The 20,264-nt window shown below is 40.1% G+C and overlaps 1 long non-coding RNA gene across 1 annotated transcript in view; it reads left to right on the forward strand.

Moving 5' to 3' along the window:
- The window catches only part of LOC115198617 (uncharacterized), a 41,315-nt gene that overhangs the window by 710 nt on the left and 20,341 nt on the right, over positions 1–20,264 (forward strand). The window lies entirely within an intron of this gene.

Raw genomic sequence — 20,264 nt, forward strand, 5'->3', positions numbered from 1 at the left:
CTCAATTTCCATAGTCGTGGGAAGTTGGGGTGCTGACAGGGTTGGGTAGTTACTTTCTAAATGTAATCCGTTACTGTTACATGTCCAAAAATTGTAATCAGTTAGGTAACTTTTGGATTACCCCAAACTCAGTAACGTAATCTGATTACATTCCGTTACTTTTTTTTTTTTACATTCCGTTACTTTTCTTCTAACCCATCGCTTTCTACTACATATAATAATACGATTAAATTATATCTTTACATTAGAAACCAAAGTCTATCAGAATTACAGTCATTCCAATTCATGTTATACCCCTTGATCTTCAAGAATAGGACTTGGAAATATGGAAGTATAGATTAACCAAATTGTTTTACCTGAGCATGACCCCAAAACTAAGGACTTATTAGCCAGCCCTACTCTACTCAAATTGACTCATTGATTCGAGTTGAAAAATAAATGCTGCCCTCATGGAATGGCATGCTTTGAGCACTACTGAAAAGTGCTATTTACATGTGAAAAATGAATGCCATATGTTGCATTTGCTATAGGCTTATTGTTTACCTTTTTGTTGGTGACACTTTGATGTCTTGCTAATATGCAGCTGTTTAAAGGGCAAATCCATGAAACAATAACAAAACGGTTGCCCCACCTCTGTTTTGGTAAAAAGCTGAGGGATGGGCCTGGAGAAATGTAACCACTCTCAGATTAATAGACAGAGCTATGGATGCAAGGACTGTAAAAATTGTTGTGTTAACCATGTTAACCATGTTATGAGGCTATACAGTGTTTGTTTAAAACAAGCTTATATTTGGGGTTCTCAAGGAGTGTGACAGTTGAACAAAGCTCATGAGGCATTTCTAAGTTATATTCTTCAAGAATCAATCGATATATATATATATATATAAATACGCTACCGTTCAAAAGTTTGCGGTCACATAGAAATGTCCTTGTTTTCCATGAAAACATATATGCAATGAGTTGCAAATTGAATAGGAAATATAGTCAAGACGTTGATAAGGTTATAAATAATGATTCTTAATTGAAATATTAATTGTGTCCTTCAAACTTTGCTTTCATCAAATAATCCTCCATTTGCAGCAATTACAGCCTTGCAGACCTTTGGCATTCTAGTTGTCAATTTGTTGAGGTAACCTGAAGAGATTTCACCCATGCTTCCTGAAGCACCTCCCACAAATTGGATTGGCTTGATGGGCACGTCTTACGTACCATACGGTCAAGCTGCTCCCACAACAGCTCAATAGGCTTGAGATACGGTGACTGTACTGGCCACTCCATTATAGACAGAATACCAGCTGACTGCTTATTCCCTAAATAGTTCTTGCATAGTTTGGTGCTGTGCTTTGGGTCATTGTCCTGTTTTGGCAGGATATTGGCTCCAATTAAGCGCTGTCCACAAGGTATGGTATGGCGTTGCAAAATGGAGTGATAGCCTTCCTTTTTCAAGATCTCTTTTACTCTGATGTCCCACTTCACCACCACCAAAGCACCCCCAAACCATCACATTGCCTCCACCATGCTTGACAGATGGCGTCAAGCACTCCTCCAGCATCTTTTCATTTTTTCTGCGTCTCACGAATGTTCTTCTTTGTGAGCCGAACACCTCAAACTTAGATTCATCTGTCCATAACACTTTTTTCTAATCTTCCTCTGTCCCGTGTCGATGTTTTTTTACCCATCTTAATCTTTTATTTTCATTGGCCAGTCTGAGATAAGGCTTTTTCTTTGCAACTCTGCTTAGAAGGCCAGCATCCCGGAGTTGCTTCTTCACTGTTGACGTTGAGACTGGTCTTTTACGGGTACTATTTAATGAGGCTGCCATTTGATGACTTGTGAGGTGTCTGTTTCTCAAACTAGACACTCTAATGTACTTGTCCTCTTGCTCAGTTGTGCACCGGGACCTCCCACTCCTCTTTCTATTCTGTTTAGAGCCAGTTTGCACTGTTCTGTGAAGAGAGTAGTACACAGCGTTGTACGAGATCTTCAGTATCTTGGCAATTTCTTGCACAGTTTAGCCTTCATTTCTTAGAACAAGAATAGACTGACGAGAGGCCGAGCAGTTGCCATACCAGGCAGTGATGCAACCTGTCAGGATGCTCTCAATGGTGCAGCTGTAAACCCTTTTGAGGATCTGAGGACCCATGCCAAATCTTTTCAGTCTCCTGAGGGGGAATATTTTTTGTCGTGCCCTCTTCACGACTGTCTTGGTGTGCTTGGACCATGTTAGTTTGTTGGTGATGTGTACGCCAAGGAACTTGAAGCTCTCAACCAGCTTCACTACAGCCCCGTCGATGAGAATGGGGGCGTGCTCGGTCCCTTTTACTGTTCACAATCATCTCCTTTGTCTTGATCATGTTGAGGGAGAGGTTGTTGTCCTTGCACCACACGGTCAGGTCTCTGACCTCCTCCCTATAGGCTGTCTCATTGTTGTTGGTGATCAGGCCTAACACTGTTGTGTCATCGGCAAACTTAATGATGGTGTTGGAGTCGTGCCTGGCCGTGCAGTCATGAGTGAACAAGGAGTACAGGAGGGGACTGAGCACACACCCCTGAGGGGCCACAGTGTTGAGGATCAGCGTTGTGGATTGTTACCTTCCCTTACCACCTGGGGGCGGCCCGTCAGGAAGACCAGGATCCAGTTGCAGAGGGAGGTGTTTAGTCCCAGGGTCCTTAGCTTAGTGATGAGCTTTGAGGGCACTATGGTGTTGAACGCTGAGCTGTAGTCAATGAATAGCATTCTCACATAGGTGTTCCTTTTGTCCAGGTGTGAAAAGGCAGTGTGGAGTGCAATAGAGATTGCATCATCTGTGGATCTGTTGGGGTGGTATGCAAATTGGAGTGGGTCTAGGGTTTCTGGGATAATGGTGTTGATGTGAGCCATGACCAGCCTTTCAAAGCATTTCATGGCTACAGATGTGAGTGCTACGGGTCGGTAGTCACTTAGGCAGGTTACCTTGGTGTTCTTGGGCACAGGGACTATGGTGGTCTGCTTGAAACATGTTGGTATTACAGACTAAGACAGGGAGAGGTTGAAAATGTCAGTGAAGACACTTGCCAGTTGGTCAGCGCTTGCTCGGAGTACACGTCCTGGTAATCCGTCTGGCCCTGCGGCCCTATGAATGTTGACCTGTTTAAAGGTCTTACTCGCATCGGCTGCGGAGAGCATGATCACTCTGTCGTCCGGAACAGCTGATGCTCTCACGCATGTTTCAGTGTTACTTGAATCGACGCGAGCATAGAAGTTTTTTAGCTCGCCTGGTAGGCTCTTGTCACTGGGCAGCTCTCAGCTCTGCTTCCCTTTGTAGACTTTGCCTGTTTTATGGTTCGTCAGATGGCATAGCGGGATTTCTTATAATCTTCCGCTCCTTGAAAGCGGCAGCTCTACCCTTTAGCTCAGTGTGAATGTTGCCTGTCATCCATGGCTTCTGGTTGGGGTATGTACGTACAGTCACTGTGGGGACGACATCATCGATGCACTTATTGATGAAGCCAGTGACTGATGTGGTGTACTCCTCAATGCGGAAGAATCCCGGAACATATTCCAGTCTGTGCTAGCAAAAAGTCCTGTAGTTTATCATCTGCTTCATCTAACCACTTTTTTTATAGACTGAGTCTCTGGTGCTTCCTGCTTTAATTTTTGCTTGTAAGCAGGAATCAGGAGGATAGAATTATGGTCAGATTTGCCAAATGGAGGGCGAGGGGAGAGCTTTGTACACGTCTCTGTGTGTGGAGTAAATGAAGAGTTTTTTCCCTCTGGTTGCACATTTAACATGCTGATAGAAATTCGGTAAAACTGATTTAAGTTTCCCTGCATTAAAGTCCCCGGCCACTTGGAGTGCCGCCTCTGGAGGAGCATTTTCCTGTTTGCTTATGGTGGTATACAGCTCATTGAGTGCGGTTTTAGTGCCAGCATCGGTCTGTGGTGGTATGTAGACAGTTACGAAAAATACAGATGAAAACTCTCTAGATAGATACTGTGGTCTACAGCTTATCATGAGATACTCTACCTCAGGCAAGCAAAACCTTGTGCACCAGCTGTTGTTTACAAATATATATAGGCCCCCGCCCCGTGTCTTACCAGAGGCTGCTGTTCTATCCTGCCCATAGAGTGTATAACCCGCCAGCTGTTTGTTATTAACCTCTCTAGGGCAGGTGGCACCAAATCGTCCCACCTACGTAACAGCCAGTTGAATCCTGTGGCGCGATTTTCAAATACCTTAGAAATGCTATTACTTCAATTTCTCAAACATATGACTATTTTACAGCTATTTAAAGACAAGACTCTCGTTAATCTAACCACACTGTCCGATTTCAAAAAGGCTTTACAACGAAAGCAAAACATTAGATTATGTCAGCAGAGTACCCAGCCAGAAATAATCAGACACCCATTTTTCAAGCTAGCATATAATGTCACAAAAACCCAGAAGACAGCTAAATGCAGCACTAACCTTTGATGATCTTCATCAGATGACACACCTAGGACATTATGTTATACAATACATGTTATACAATACAAATGTTGGTTTGGTCCAAAATAATCCATAGTTATGTTCCAACAGCGGCGTTTTGTTCGTGCGTTCAAGACACTATCCCAATGGTAAATAAGGGTCACGTGCACGGCGCATTTCGTGACAAAAGATTTCTAAATATTTCATTACCGTACTTCGAAGCATGTCAACCGCTGTTTAAAATCAATTTTTATGCAATTTTTCTCGTAAAAAAGCGATAATATTCCGACCGGGAATCTGCAATTAGGTAAACAGACGAAAGAAAATATATCACTGGGTCGACTCGGGCACGCGCCTAAGTCCTTTGTCCTCTGATCGGCCACTTGGCAAAGGCGATAATGTGTTTCAGCCTGAGGCTGCCTCGATATCGTTCAGCTTTTTCCCGGGCTCTGAGAGCCTATGGGAGCCGTAGGAAGTGTCACGTTACAGCTAAGATCCTGACTCTTCAATAAATAGAGACAAGAAGAATGACACCTTGTCAGACAGGCCACTTCCTGCATGAAATCTTCTCAGGTTTTTGCCTGCCATATGAGTTCTGTTATACTCACAGACACCATTCAAACAGTTTTAGAAACTTTAGGGTGTTTTCTATCCAAAGCCAATAATTATATGCATATTCTAGTTACTGGGCAGGAGTAGTAACCAGATTAAATCGGGTACGTTTTTTATCCGGCCGTGTAAATACTGCCCCCTAGCCCTAACAGGTTAATGTCGTTGTTCAGCCACGACTCTGTGAAATATAAGATATTACAGTTTTTATTAACCTCCCTAGGGTATGTGGGACGAAATCGTCCCACCTACTCAACAGCCAGTGGAATCCCGTGGCGCGTTATTCAAATACCTTAGAAATGCTATTACTTGAATTTCTCAAACATATGACTATTTTACACCATTTTAAAGACAAGACTCTCGTTAATCGAACCACACTGTCCGATTTCAAAAAGGCTTTACAACGAAAGCAAAACATTAGATTATGTCAGCAGAGTACCCAGCCAGAAATAATCAGACACCCATTTTTCAAGCTAGCATATAATGTCACATAAACCCAAACCACAGCTAAATGCAGCACTAACCTTTGATGATCTTCATCAGATGACACTCCTATGACATTATGTTATACAATACATGCATGTTTTGTTCAATCAAGTTCATATTTATATCAAAAACCAGCTTTTTACATTAGCATGTGACGTTCAGAACTAGCATACCCACCGCAAACTTCCGGTGAATTTACGAAATTACTCACGATAAACGTTCACAAAAAACATAACAATTATTTTAAGAATTATAGATACAGAACTCCTTTATGCAATCGCTATGTCCGATTTTAAAATAGCTTTTCGGTGAAAGCACATTTTGCAATATTCTGAGTAGATAGCCCGTGATGGCTGGGCTAGCTATTTAGACACCCACCAAGTTTAGCCCTCACCAAAGTCAGATTTACTATTAGAAAAGTTTGATTACCTTTGCTGTTCTTCGTCAGAATGCACTCCCAAGACTTCTACTTCAATAACAAATGTTGGTTTGGTTCAAAATAATCCATAGTTATGTTCAAATATCCTCTGTTTTGTTTGTGCGTTCAAGACACTATTCGAAGGGTAAAGAAGGGTGACGCGCCCGACGCGTTTCGTGACAAAAAAATTCTAAATATTCCATTACCGTACTTCGAAGCATGTCAACCGCTGTTTAAAATCAATTTTTATGCGATTTTTCTCTTAAAAAAGCGATAATATTCCAACCGGGAGACGTTGTTTTCGTTCAAAGACGAAAAAATAAAAACATGGTGTCTTCACGTGCACGCACCCCAGTCTCATTGTTCTCTGATCGACCACTATCCAAATGCGCTACTCTTTTTCAGCCAGGGCCTCCAAAGGCATCATTCAGCGTTTTGCCACCTTCTGAGAGCCTATGGCAGCCGTAGGAAGTGTCACGTTACAGCAGAGATCCTCAGTTTTCAATAAAGAGAGTGTAGAAGCCCAAGAAATGGTCAGAGAGGGCACTTCCTGTAAGGAATCTTCTCAGGTTTTTGCCTGCCATATGAGTTCTGTTATACTCACAGACACCATTCAAACAGTTTTAGAAACTTTAGGGTGTTTTCTATCCAAAGCCAATAATTATATGCATATTCTAATTTCTGGGCAGTAGTAATAACCAGATTAAATCGGGTACGTTTTTTATCCGGCCGTGCAAATACTGCCCCCTACCCTAGAGAGGTTAATGTCCTGTTGGTAGTATATACGTGCTTTCAGTTCATCCCATTTATTTTCCAGCGATTGAACGTTGGCTAACAGTACAGATGGCAAAGGCAGATTAGCCACTCGTCGCTTGAACCTCACGAAATCTCTGTTTCTTTCTCCAACAAATGACGGGGATGAGGGCCTGTTCGGGTGTTTGGAGTATATTCTTCCCGTCCAACTCATTAAAGAAAAATTATTTGTCCAATTGGAGGTGCGTAATCACTGTTTTGATGTCCAGAAGCTCTTTTCGGTCATAAGAGATGGTAGCAGCAACATTATGTACAAAATAAGTTACAAACAATGCGAAAAAACAAACAAAATAGCACGGTTGGTTAAGAGCCAATAAAACAGCAGCCATCCTCTCCGGCGCCATACTGTAACTACATACTGTAGTTAAGAAAGTAATACTAAGTGTATGGTGTGTAGAAAGCTTTTAGTAGCCCATGTGCCCACCCTAATAATTTGGTCCCTTTTCCCCTCATAACTTAGTCTACTGTTTTAACTTGGTGGTGCACATGTAGCCTATAACTGATTTTAGATAAATGTCATCATCGAATATTGTAAGAGCTTTTATTGTCTGCTTATATGCCCCCTTTATTTATCCTAGTGTTCTGACTTGGTGTACAGGGAGAATACTGTAAGAACAGCCTATGTTCTGAATTCTGTTGCTGTACATTTCAAAAGTGCAGAACAAATAGTTATATTAACTATGTCCGTCTTAGCTCGTTCATTAACCTGTTACATCTAGGGGGCAGTAATTTCACGGCTGGATAAAAAACGTACCCGATTTAATCTGATTATTAGTCCTGCCCAGAAACTGGAATATGCATATAATTATTAGCTTTGGAGAGAAAACACTCCAAAGTTTCTGAAACTGTTTGAATGGTGTCTGTGAGTATAACAGAACTCCTATGGCAGGCAAAAACCTGAGATGCTTCTGTTCAGGAAGTACCCTGTCTGAACATTTCTTGCCCTTCTTTATTATCTCTGTCGTTTACAAAGGATCTCTGCTCTTACGTGACAATTCTCACGTCAACAATGGAGTCTCACAGCCCGGGAAAAACAGGAATGATGTCATTCAAAGCCCTGGCTGAAGCACACGAGAGCAAATGCTGAGTGGTCAGTCAATGGACTAAGCCTTAGGCGCGTGACACGCCCCGCCCCCGGCTTTTGGTTTTTTCCTCAGTTTACAGACAGGCAGATTCCCGGTCGGAATATTATCGCTTCTCTACGAGATAAATTGCATAAATATTGGTTTTAAACAGCGGTTGACATGCTTCGAAGTACGGTAATGGAATATTTCGAAATTTTTTGTCATATTTTGCGTCATGCTCGTGGCCGAGATTTAGCGTTGGGATAGTGTCTAGAACGCACGAACAAAACGTCGCTGTTTGGATATAACGATGGATTATTTGGGACCAAACCTACATTTGTTATTGAAGTAGAAGTCCTGGCAGTGTATTCTGATGAAGAACAAGCAAGGTAAGAACATTTTTCTTATAGGAAATGTGATTTTGGTGAAGGCTACACTGGGTGGGTGTCTAAATAGCTAGCCCTGTAACGCCGGGCTATGTACTTACATTATTGCAAAATGTGCTTCATCCGAAAAGCTATTTTAAAATCGGACATATCGAGTGCATAGAGGAGTTCTGTATCTATAATTCTTAAAATAATTGTTATGCTTTTTGTGAACGTTTATCGTGAGTAATTTAGTAAAATCACCGGAAGTGTTCGGTGGGAATGCTAGTTCTGAACGTCACATGCTAATGTAAAAAGCTGGTTTTTGATATAAATATGAACTTGATTGAACAGACATGCATGTATTGTATAACACAATGTCCTAGGTGTGTCATCTGATGAAGATCATCAAAGGTTAGTGCTGCATTTAGATATGGTTTGGGTTTATGTGACATGATATGCTAGCTTGAAAAATGGCTGTGTGATTATTCCTGGCTGGGTACTCTGCTGACATAATCTAATGTTTTGCTTTCGCTGTAAAGCCTTTTTGAAATCGGACAGTTTGGTTAGATAAAGGAGAGTCTTGTCTTTAAATAGCTGTAACATAGTCATATGTTTGAAAAGTGTAAGTTTTCGGATTTAGAGGAGTTTGAATTTCGCGCCCCGCCCATCATTGGATATTGGAGCAGACGTTCCGCTAGCGGAACGTGTAGATGTAAGAAGTTAATGTCTTAATCAAAATGCCTGGATTGCCTCTTATCTCTTATCCGCTCATCGTTCCCTTATGCCATAGTTTGTACATCTCAATTGTCAGTAGAAACCACATTTGTTTAAGCAAGTCAGCCATATCAGGCTAAATGCTAATCAGGAAACTCTTGGGTATGTTGTGGCGGACTGTCATTACAATTGCTTCACTGGGAACATGGTAAAATTATATTTGTAGTGTCGCTTGCCACTGAATAGCTGAGGAACACACAACTCTGTTCTCTTATATTGAGGCGGAGTTAAGGATTGATTACTGGTTGCGCGATTTGCTAACAACAACATTGAGAGACCATATTTGTAAAAATGTATATTCGGAAAATGCTTATCTGTCCCTATATTTGTCCTGTACAATTGCGGTCCTTCTGCAGGGTTCTGGAATTCATACTTTTAATATAATGCGAATGTGCTTGTATCAATTGAATCTCAGATTACGTAGTATGTCAAGGCCGCTAAGTCTCCAGTTGAGCAACACAAATGAGAAAAAAGTTGGTTTTATTCGATACGTTTTTATTAAAAGTATGAATTTCAGCACCCCACGGAAGGACCGCAGTTGTAAGCGTTTTCAGACAAAAGTGGGCCTATCTTTTTTTGGTATTTTATTAGTATCCCCATTACATGCTGACCAGACCGCACCGTGTGTGCACCATCTCGCGCATTTTGATTTTGTCCCCCCCCCCACTAGATGTGATCAGGACACCCAGGTTGAAATATCAAAACGAACTCTGCACCAATTATATTAATTTGGGGAATGGTTGAAAAGCATTAAGCATTTATGACAATTTAGCTAGCTTGCTTTCTAATTTGTCCTGGGATATAAACATTGGGTTGTTATTTTACATGCAATGCACAAGGTCCTCTACTTCGACAATTAATCCACAGATAAAAGGGTAAACATTTGTTTTCTAGTAATCTATCCTCCTTCAGGCCTCTTCTTCTTTTTTGGACTTTATATGGCGGTTGGCAATCAACTTTAAAAGGTGCATTAACACAACCGACTGGAGTGTGGACCTCAGTTCATCTTTCTATCACCCATGTGGGTATTTGCTCCTAAAAACCAATGAGGAGATGGGAGAGGCAGGACTTGCAGCGCATCGAGCGTCACAAATTGAACCAAGTTCTATTTTAGCACCTGGCCATGCAGACGCCCGCGAGGAGTGTGGGTGCAATGATTCAATAACATGTATGTGTAAATTTATTTTGTAACGCTCGCGCATGCGACACGTCCTGTCTGGTCAGCATGTTAGTGAAAGCCGCAGCTACTCATCCTGGGGTCCACACATAACATGAAACATGACATAATACAGAACATTAATAGAGAATAACTGCTCAAGGACAGAACTAGATACATTGACTCATAGTCAACAGGTGTCGACTAACAGTGAAATGCTTACTTACGGGCCCTTCCCAACAATGCAGAGAGAAAAAATATATAAATAATATAAAAATAACAACACGATAAATAAATACACAATGAATAACAATAACTTGATACCAGTACCGAGTCGATGTGCAGGAATACGAGATAATTGGGTACGAGGTAATTGAAGTAGATATGTACATATAGATATGGATAAAGTGACTAGGCAACAGGATAGATAAAACAGTAACAGCAGCATATGTGATGAGTCAAAAAGGGTCAATGCAGAGTGTCCAGGTAGCTATTGGTTAACTATGTAGCAGTCTTAGGGCTTGGGGGTAGAAGCTGTTCAGAGTCCTGTTGGTTTCAGGCTTTGTGCATCAGTACTGCTTGCCATGCGGTAGCAGAGAGAACAGTCTATGACTTGGGTGGCTGGAGTCTTTGACAATTTTTAAGGTCTTCCTCTGACACCGCCTGGTGTCGCAATCAATGGTGGAAAAATACCCAATTGTCATACTTGAGTAAAAGTAAAGATACCTTAATAGAAAATGACTCAAGTAAAAGTTCAAGTCGCCTAGTACAATCCTACTTGAGTAAAAGTCTTAAAGTATTTGGTTTTAAATCTACTTCAGGATCAAAAGTAAATTGATCAAATATACTTAAGTATCAAAAGTTATTTCATATGCCTTATATTAATCAAACCATACGGTACCATTTTCTTGTTTTTATTTATTTACGGATAACCAGGGGCACGCTCCAACACTCAGACATCATTTATAAATTAAGCATGTGTTTAGTGAGTCTGCCATATCAGAGGGGGTAGGGTTGACCAGGGATGTTCTCTTGATAAGTGTGTGAATTAGATAATTTTCCAGTCCTGCTAAGCAGAACTCAGGGAAAATGTATCATTTTCTTTAGGAATGTAGTGAAGTAAAAGTAGTCAAAAATATAAATGGTAATGTACAGATACCCCCAAAAACTTCTTAGTACTTAAAAGTATTTTTACTTAAGTACTTTACACCACTGGATGGAATGTTGTTGCTAGCAATTCGCATGACCAGTTATCAATACTTAAAGGAAAGGTTCACCTATTTTGAATGTTATATTGTTTTTGTGTATCTTTGAGTGATCTTCTATCGATTCCCTGGGTCATTTCATGTTTATTGGGGTTCAAGCAGGCAGAAATCTGTCCGGTATGACGTAGCACTGTGTTAAAGTCACTCTCACTACACTGGAAGTTAATAGAAATACGACTTTTAGATCGCGAAAATGTCTATCATACATGTCAGACTTCAATACTGGCTGATGTCATAACTCGGAAGGATGTCTTCTCTCGAATGAGCCATTGATCATATTTTTGCGATATTCCTACCTCGAGAAATGTGGAATTTAACAGAGGGTCTTGCATATTTGTCCTATTTGTCTGCCTCTTTAGTCCAGGATGCTTTGCATAGTGCCATTGCCAGAGATATTATAGAAAGGAGCTAGAAATCCAATTAATTAACGTTTAACGCCCCACAGACTGTCGACCAATCGTGTTCACGCTGTCATGCAGTGCCATGTGGTTGCTATGCTAATCGTCATGCAATCCCTTCTCATAGTCAGTGTATATGTCAAGAAACATGCCTATTTTCCACAAAAGTACGTAATGTCACGATTCCAAACTTATACGATATTACAGAATGCAAGTTAATTGTCTCACATCTCAGAAAAGATTTGAAATGTTGTACTTCTTGTTGACAAAATTTGTGCTAATGATGGGTTTTTGAACTAGCGCCCAATAGACTCCCATTCACTCCTAGAAGGAGTGAGCTCCTTGTTCCAGAATCGCCCAGAAAGCACCGCGAGGCCAATTGACAAGGGCAATATTTCCCATCTCCTTAAAAGTATATCTGCTGTTGCAAATGTCAGATTCCACACTGTGAAGCACATTGATCAGCAGGTTGAACATGGTGAGATTGTAGACTCCTAAATTGATAGTGCAGTTTGTTTAGGCGATTTTACAGCTAACTAGCTACTTTACGTGTGGATATATTCTTTGGTATGATTGTGTATAGCTATGTTTGCTAGCTAGCCAGCCATCCAGCCCATAGAGAGAGCATTGCATTGTGTATTTTGCAGTCGACTTGAGCTGCAACAGATTTCCACAAGATTTTCCATGTTGCTACTAACCTTATTATAACGTCAAAAAAAATATTGTTCTCACATATTAGTATTATTTAAAACTGTAAATTAAAGGAATGATTGGGTTTGGGGGGATTTTTGCTTTAAGTCTGTCCTGATATAGGAGAACGAAGTTGAGCATTCCTCAGCTAGCCACAACCACTTTTGGAGCTAACTAGTGCTCTCACATCATATTCTGAGTGGCACGCTTGATCTACTCAGGCTTTTATAAAGATAGCAAGCTTCAGTTAACATCACATTCCTGGTCAGGTTTCATGTGTACTATGACGGTGGATATTGCTAGTCTGACTGCCATTAACTCTAGCAGCCAACTTGACATGCCAAGTAATTTCAACGTGAAGAATTGGGTAATATTTGGTAGATACATTGATCAATGAGATTCCAACCTATTTTCACCCACTCAAAAATACAGCCATAAGTTTGTTAAATTCCCAATGTGTTATCACTATGCTTTCAACCATCTAAAAGCACAACCAAATTCAAATGGAAAATCAGTGTCTGATTTTTGGTTTAGTTGTCACCTAAATGTGTTATCACTGCTTTTTCAACCATTTAAAAGCATATGTTGAAATGAGAATACAATGTCAGATATTTTGTTTATTTATACAACAATTTAATGTGTTATCACTGTGCTTCATTTAATAGCCTGGATTGCAGTTGAGATTACGTTAAAGTACATGGTGCAAGTGATCAATGCCATTCGAGATTCGGTGCAGATTATCATAGCAATTGTGAAGATTTCCACAGACCTGCGACCCTGAACCTGCACGCTTTCTATGATTACATAAGAAGGCATTTGTTACAGTAAACTCAATGTGACCTTGGAGGACTTACTCATTTTACGGTTGAATAAATAATGTAACATTTGTTTGTAAAATAGCCTTAAAATTAGGCAATTTACTGTCTTATAAAATGTATACATTGTGTTTGGTTGACAATGCAACCAAATATCAACATTTAAAGGAGATGTAATTAATGCTTGGATAGTTCCATCTGTGTTACTGATTTAGTCTGGTTTTAATTCCAGTTGAATTTAAACAATAGCTGTTAATGACTTCTGAAATGCTATGTAGGCCTAAATATCATTATTGATGATATATGATTGATAAAGTATGGTTCATTTAATTTGCTGTTTTAAACCTACCCTTTGGAATAACTGATAGCAACAGTGAATCTATTAAGTGGAGATTTCTCAACATTCATTCTCATGATAGCACATTGGTAATAGTCAGTGATACATATCAAAGCAAAGCAGGGCTTGGTTAAAACCCTGGGTGGGAGACCAACGGGATAGTTGCAGAATTATCAACTCTCCACTAAGAGGTGCTGCCCAGCCTATAGATTTTCTTATAGTGGATGTTAGGTTGAAGATGTGACATTTCAAAGATACAAATTCAACATAATTTATACAAGGTTTGTCTATGTTGAAAATTGGTTACCATGATAGCCTACCTAATCCTGTGGTTGAAATTTCACCCTCAAAACAACAGTTTATAACGTTCTTTTCAAATCCAATGTATAAAAACAAACAGTTTCAAATCTAATGTATTTTCCATGTAAATTCCATGTTACAATATGTTGGCAAATTACGTTGGAAAAACGTTAATTTAACCAGTTTGTGCCCAGTGGGCTGCTTCCCAAAAAATGCCTTGATTACCCCCCTTAGCTTTTTCTTCATGGGGCTGTATGTATCTCTTCAACCAGTGAATCAAGCACAAGGATATACACCCTTAAATAGAGCTCCAGTCAGCTTTAGAATGGGTAACTAGGGTAAATAGCAATAGGCATCCTTTTTGGGACAAATCACTCGAAACCGCAACCGCATCTAGATCTATTATTGAATAATGTGGCGATTGAGCAAGTTGAAGAGACTAAACTCCTGGTTGTAACCCTAGATAGCAAGTTGTCATGGTCAAAACATATAGACTCAATGGTTGCTAAAATGGGAAGAGGTCTCTCCATGATAAGCGTTGCTCTGCTTTCTTGACCACTCAATAAACAGGACCTTACAGGCCCTAGTTTTGTCGCACCTGGACTACTGCCCGGTTGTGTGGTCAGGTGCAGCAAAGAAGGACATAGGCAAATTGTAGTTGGTCCAGAACAGAGCAGCACTAAGATGTACACAGAGGGCGAATGTCAACATGCATGTCAATCTCTCCTGGCTCAAATTTGAAGAGAGAGTGACTGCATCACTATTGGTCTTTGTGCGAGATGTTGACGTGTTGAAGGTACGAAACTGTCTGTTCAAGCAGTTGGCATACTGTTCAGACACTCATCGGTACCACACAAGACATGCAACCAGAGGTTTCTTCACAGTCCCCAGGTCCAGAACAGATGCTGAGAAATGCACAGTATTAAATATTAAAGACTACATGGAACTCTCTGCCACCCCAGGTAACTAAAGTTAGCAATTAAACCAGATAAAAAAACAGATAAAGGAAGACCTTACGGTACAACAGGGACTGTGAAGAGACACACAGACATTTATATGTATTTGGTATTGTATTAAGTATTTTATTATGTAGTGCTATGTGATACGTGGTTGTGATACGGCTGTGATATGTGGTTGTCTCGCCTGGCTATCGTGAGGTGAATGCACTAGCTGAGAGTCACACTGGATGGGAGTGTCTGCTAAATGACTAAATTGGAATGTACCAATCAAAAGTTTGGACACATCTACTCACTCAAGGGTTTTTCTTTATTTGTACTATTTTCTACATTGTAGAATAATAGTGAAGACATCAAAACTATGAAATAACACATATGGAATCATGTAGTAACCCAAAAAAGTGTTAAGAAAATATTTACCAAATAAACTAAAGTTTTAAAAAATTATAAAAAGTAACAGCTTTATACACTCTTAACATTCTCTCAACCAGCTTCATGAGGTAGTCACCTGGAATGCATTTAAATGAACAGGTGTGCCTTTTTAAAAGTTAATTTGTGGAATTTCTTTTTTCCTTTCCAATCAGTTGTTGTGACAACGTAGGGAGAAGATAGCCCTATTTGTTAAAAGACCAAGTCCATATTATGGCAAGAACAGCTCAAATAAGCAAAGGGTAACAACAGTGCATCATTACTTTAAGACAAGAAGGTCAGTCAATCCTAAAAATGTCAAGAACTTTGAAAGTTTCTTCAAGTGCAGTCGCAAAAATCATCAAGCACTATGATGAAACTGGCTCTCATGAGTACCGCCACAGGAAAGGATGAACCCAGAGTTACCTCTGCTGCAAAGGATAAGTTCATTAGAGTTAACTGCTCCTCAGATTGCAGCCCAAATAAATGCTTCACAGAGTTCAACCAACAGACACATCTCAACATCAACTGTTCCGAGGAGACTGAGTGAATCAGGCCTTCATGGTTGAATTCCTGCAAAGAATCTACTACTAAAGGACACTAATAAGAAGAAGAGACTTGCTTGGGCCAAGAAACACGAGCAAAGGACATTAGACCGGTGGAAATCTGTCCTTTGGTCTCATGAGTCCAAATGTGAGATTTTTGGTTCCAACTGCTGTGTCTTTGAAAGAAGCAGAGTAGGCGAAAGGATGATCTCCGCATGTGTGGTTCCCACCGTGAAGCATGGAGGAGGACGTGTGATGGTGTGGGGGTGCTTTGCTGGTGACACTGTCTGTGATTTATTTAGAATTCAAGGCACACTTAACCAGCATGGCTACCACAGCATTCTGCAGCGATACGCCATCCCAACTGGTTTGCGCTTCGTGGGACTATCATTTGTTTTTCAACAGGAAATTGACCAAACACACCTCCATGCTGTGTAAGAGATATTTTAACCAGAAGGAGAGTGATGGAGTGCTGCATCAGATGACCTGGCCTCCACAATCACCCGACCTCAACCCAATTGAGATGGTTTGGGATGAATTGGACCGCAGAGTGAAGGAAAAGCATTCCAGGTGAAGCTGGTTGAGAGAGTGCCAACAGTGTGCAAAGCTGTCATCAAGGCAAAGAATCTCAAATATCTTTGAAGAATCTCAAATATGAAATATATTTTGATTTGTTAACACTTTTTTGATTACTACATGATTCCATATGTGTTATTTCTTAGTTTTGATGTCTTCACTATTATTCTACAATGTAGAAAATAGTGAAAATAAAGAAAACCCCTGGAACGAGTAGGTGGGTCCAAACTTTTGACTGGTACTATATATATATTTGCGCATTCAGTAAGCTTAAAATAAATGAGTCACTCAGAAAAACGTCATGACTCTTGAGTCAGTAAAAAGAGTAATTCAAAAAGAACAAATCGTTCGCAAACTGCACATCACTACTGCATATTGAATGTTGAGATTGCCGAAAGGCTAATCTTTTTGGCAAATGGAGTGTCAAGGAGTGGAATGTTATCTAAAACAACCTGTACCCAGACTTTAGCAAAGGGTCACATTTTGCTGAAGACGCTTTCAGACAGTCGATATAATACAGTGGTTAATGCAGTGTGATAAGATAACTCCCGACCAGAGAGACGGCTACCAAGCGCACATTGCAAAGAGCGCTTTGTAAACCATGCCCCAGTGGGCAGAGGCTTGTTGCTTGTTCACTGGGGCAGTTCTGTGTAGTTGTGCTAATATATTTGAGACAAGTGTATTGCAGTGAATTTTATCCATGACTTAAAACCCCCTAGAGTCGATTGACGCACCCATGCGTCACATGGTGATGTCATTTTGTATATTGAATATCTCCCTATGTGTTTATGCTAGAGACTTACCGTTGTGGCTGCAGCGTAATCTGCTAATATAAAGTTTGTGCCTTTTCCATAACATGGGGCTTGTGAAAGAGGCCTTTTTGTACACATGAGAGGATCCAGACAAGAAAATCATCACGAAATCATCTGTAAAACTGGAACTGTGTGAGATACAAACTAATATCTCATCAATATTGAAAGGGGAGACTCTCACAATCCACACATGCTTCAAGGGAGTAGTCTGAAGGTAACCCAGTACCAGCTGTAAAAATAGAAAAAATTGCATATTGAGGTAAAATGTGCCAAAAATAACGTGACCAGACATGGGTCTAAAAAATATATATACTTTTTTGACTACCATTTATGGATGTGTTGTTCAATAAATGTCTATGGGCTATAGTAGTAAAGGACAAATTCAGTGTTTCTTTCAAATGTTTTATTTATATTTTTATACCTACAGGGTCCAAAAATTCTAAATCAAATAGCTAAATGATACATTTTAGGACTATCTTTAGCCTCTCTAGGGTAGGGGGCAGTATTTTCACGGCCGGATAAAAAACGTACCCGATTTAAACTGGTTACTACTCTTTTCCAGAAACGAGAATATGCATATAATTGGTCGACTTGGATAGAAAACACTCTAAAGTTTATAAAACTGTTTGAATGGTGTCTGTGAGTATAACAGAACTCATATGGCAGGCCAAAACCTGAGAAGATTCCATACAGGAAGTGCCCTCTCTGAGCATTTCTTGTGCTTCTGTGGCATCTCTGTCGAAAATACAGCATCTCTGCTGTAACGTGATCATTTCTAAGGCTCCCATAGGCTCTCTGAAGGCGCCAGAAAGTGGAATGAGATCTCTGCTGTCTCTGGGCGAGGTACAGGAGCGCTGTTTTTGAGTGGTCAAGGCTGGTGGCTCAGAGACAGGAGATGCGCGGCCCCGAGAAGTGGCCATGTTTTTCTTTCAGCCTTTGAACAAAAACAACGTCGCCCGGTTGGAATATTATTGCTATTTTACGAGAAAAATAGCATAAAAATTGATTTTAAACAGCGTTTGACATGCTTCTAAGTACGGTAATGGAATATTTTGACATTTTTTGTCACGACATGCGTCCGCGCATAACCCTTCGGATAGGGACCTGAACGGAGTATATTTGAACATAACTATGGATTATTTTGAACCAAAACAACATTTGTGGTTGAAGTAGAAGTCCTGGGAGTGCATTCTGACGAAGAACAGCAAAGGTAATCCAATTTTTCTAATAGTAATTCTGAGTTTACTGAGCCTCGATGTTGGCGAGTGTCTGTTTAGCTAGCCTTGATGGCCGAGCTATCTACTCAGAATATTGCAAAATGTGCTTTCGCCGAAAAGCTATTTTAAAATCTGACACCGCGATTGCATAAAGGAGTTCTGTATCTATAATTTTTTAAATTATTGTTATGTATTTTGTAAATGTTTATCAAGAGTAATTTAGTAAATTCACCGGAAGTTTTCGGTGTGTATGCTAGTTCTGAACGTCACATGCTAATGTAAAAAATTGTTTTTTGATATAAATATGAACTTGATTGAACAAAACATGCATGTATTGTATAACATAATGTCCTAGGAGTGTCATCTGATGAAGATCATCAAAGGTTAGTGCTGCATTTAGCTGTGGTTTTGGTTTTTGTGACATATATTTTAGCTTGAAAAATGGCTGTGTGATTATTTCTGGCTGGGTACTCTCCTAACATAATCTAATGTTTTGCTTTCGCTGTAAAGCCTTTTTGAAATCAGACAATGTGGTTGGATTAACGAGAGTCTTATCTTTCAAATGGTGTAAAATAGTCAAATGTTTGAGAAATTTAAGTTATAGCATTTTTAAGATTTTTGTATTTCGCGCCGTGCAATTCCACTGGCTGTTGACTAGGTGGGATGATTTCGTCCCACATACCCGAGAGAGGTTAAACAATTCCATATGTTAGTTTAGATATTGCGATCTAACGGATTCAACCTAAGTGGCAGCCAGGGAAACAACGAGTCCCAGGCAATTCTCAATATAACATTTTCTGCCTGAGGGGGGCATTGTTAACCTGGATTATTTGAATTATCTAGTGACCAGTGCTTAGAATAAATTGTTCTAGTTGATAAGACAGACCTGGTTGACATTACATTCACATTACACACTGGAAGTATGAACTGGAAGTGTAACTTATTTTCAAATTGTTTAGTAAATATTGAGCTGTCTTAATATCAGAGATAGGCCTATACCCTGTCCAGTCTGTTGGGGAGAGCTAAGGGGACTGTAATTCCTTAGGTGCTGGTTCACTCTGGGGTGCTGGTTTGCACAGATGATAGACAACTGAATCACCGTTGACTTGAATGATAATGATGATTAATTTCAGTTTTGTACTACAGAGCACAGCTTAGATTTGACTAGACAGTTGATACGTTTTTATTTTATTGACAGGTTGTATTTAACCAAGTTGTGTGGACCACAGGGTGTACATGTGTGTGTCCAATGTCCAGGGTCTTTCTCACTCACTGCCTCATCATTACCTGGGAGCTAACACATCTTTAGTAACCAGCACCTAAATAATTACAGTCCCATTGGCTGACCCCAGCAAAGGCTAAATACTAGGCCTACATGGAAGCAAAAAAGGGAGAGCCGCACACTCTAAGAGCTCAGATGCAAAAATGTAATATCCAACGTTTCGACAGACAAGCTGTCTTCATCAGGGTAGCTTGTCTGTCGACACGTTGGATATTACATTTTTGCATCTGAGCTCCTAGAGTGTGCGGCTCTCCCTTATTTTCAAGTTTTCTACTCCGCTAGCCAGCACCTCGCCTTAATAGGTGTGCGTTTCTTTTTCTTCTACATGGAAACAAAACCACATTCTACTGAAATGCAACTAATCCTTCCAATTGTTACATGACTGAGCTGAATTAAGAAAGGTGTCGTTAAATTATTTGCAATATATCAAGCTCCCTTTGTCACACAAGCACACAAAGGGACACACACCAACAGAATAAAGGATATTTATTCAAACAGTCATTCATTAACAGAAAAAGCAAAAACTA

Source organism: Salmo trutta, chromosome 8 (assembly GCF_901001165.1).
Source record: "Salmo trutta chromosome 8, fSalTru1.1, whole genome shotgun sequence".
Classification (NCBI taxonomy): Eukaryota; Metazoa; Chordata; class Actinopteri; order Salmoniformes; family Salmonidae; genus Salmo; species Salmo trutta.